Genomic DNA, 2,234 nt, shown 5'->3' with positions numbered 1-2,234 from the left:
CATACCACTTTCAAGTTGTGTTTTAATGTAATTCCACCATTCTCTGATATTTTCTTCCTCCTGTAACTCACTTCTACCAAGTTCTTTGTCAAATTCTCTCCCCTTTACTCCACAATACAAGGTCAAAATACAAGATCTTTTTATTAATATATGATCCCCTTGACTTAGTGTGTGAATGACTCCGTCGGTCAACTTGACAGATCTACGAGACAAGCTTCTAGATCAAACAATTTTGGTCTGGTCTCGTACTGGGGGTTAATTCCCAATCTTGCCAAGTCTTTTAATTCACACTCAAAAATCAAGCTAGACCATCCCAATGTACAAAAACAGGAGAGGATGAGAACTTGAGTCTCTGAAACTGTCTGTCTCCTGGAAACCACCCACAATACTGTATATGAAAAATAAAAATAGTAACACACAGGGTACACAATTTAAATGTGGCCAGTCTCACTGAGACCCTTGTGAGGTTGCAAAAGTTGAGCTTTGTTATCACCATTTCTGTCCTCACGACACCACATTCAAACAGAACCAGTAAAAGGAACAATCTTTATTCAGTCAAGAAATTATTATATACATGTAGTTTTTACTGCGCAGATTTCTTGGCTCTTTGTATTTCTTCTAAATACGGGCCTCCAACCCTATTCCCGTGATACCAGATTACAATTACAGAACACACCACCAGATGATTTGCTTTAGAATCGAACTAAATGTTCTTTGTAATTGGGAATTTATCCGATATTATATCAGACGGGCCTCCAACCCCAGGAATACCTGTATTTATCAGGTCTGGAACCTGACGGGCCTTTCACCCAAGGAATTTATCAGAACTTAATGTCTGAAGGGCCTCCAACCCCCGGAATTTATCAGAACTTAATGTCTGACAGGCCTCCAACCCTGACGTCACTTCACTTATTATTGCTTTTCAAAAATATTAATGACGTACTTAGAAAATCACACCACTTTGTTTTAAAATATTCAATATGCAGAACTTTTGTTTAAAAGGTTTTCTGCTCACCTTTTAATACAGCTGTAGTGGTATGATTATTCTTCAGACGTCATTAGTCTTCATCACGTTGGGGTCACCAAATTGTTGGACTAAACCAGTCCTGCGTGTCCTTTTATGAAATGTGATTAGCCAGGAGAAACTCCATCACACCCTCTCTGTATGAAATTAAACAGCTGTTTTGAGTAACACATCAAGTAACAATCATTCAGAGGCACAGATGTGTGAGGTCTGGCTCCTCCGACTGAATTGCAGCAGTATCGTTAGATAATCTACTTTAAGATAATCAAATACGGTGCATCAGTACAGCTTTCATGTGGACATGGAAACCAAAACAGAAGTAGCTGGTTGCTGTTAGGGTTGTTAACAGGAGCAGCCAATGTGTGCTGCGACATGTCTTTTAAAAACCAGGCTACATTTCAGGGTGCGTTACACAGGACATGGCGCCGTTTGTATAGCCCACATAAATATGTAGCTTGTGCAACGTAAGACCGGATGGATAAAACTTACCAACATAACATTAAGGTTAGCAAACGAGGTGTTAAATTAGGTCAACAGCGGTAAGTTAGCCCGCGGTATTGTCATCTATCAAGCGTTGTTAATATCCTAACCTTTGTAACACTAAACCGACGTAAACGTTACCTCACTACAAACAAGATCGGTAACAAACATCAACCGAAAACAAACCGGCTAAATTTACTTATCTTATTCCGGTTTAATAACTAGCTAATAAAAACTTTCCGTCTGATCTTAAGTGATCAAACATTGTAGAAGATATTTTTAGCGGTGACAGTTAATTTACCTCACCGGTGTTCCTCCCCTTTTCTATAGGAGGGTGATTAATGAACAAGCTGTAAGGAGGCTTAAGGAGGACTTAGGGGGGCAGGACTGGAAAGCAGTTTACAGAGGGGAAGACTTAGACAAAGCATATAAACAATTTTTAAATATATTTATGAAAGTATATGACAGGAACTGTCCTCGTAAGCAGTATAAAAACAAAAAGAATTACAGTGGGAAACCGTGGATGAGTAAGGGATTACAGAATGCATGTAAAAAGAAGAATGCGTTATATAAGGAATTCATAAAGGACAGATCAAAGAAGGCAGAAGAAAAATATAAGTTGTGTAAGAACAAATTAATTGAGATTTTGAGGAGATGTAAGAAACTATATTACTCTAAAGTATTGGAGGATAATAAAAATAACATGAGAGGTACTTGGAATATATTAAAT

The sequence above is a fragment of the Monopterus albus genome, unplaced genomic scaffold (assembly GCF_001952655.1).
Source record: "Monopterus albus unplaced genomic scaffold, M_albus_1.0 scaffold30.1, whole genome shotgun sequence".
NCBI classification, from domain to species: domain Eukaryota; kingdom Metazoa; phylum Chordata; class Actinopteri; order Synbranchiformes; family Synbranchidae; genus Monopterus; species Monopterus albus.
Note: the sequence above shows the minus strand (reverse complement) of the source record.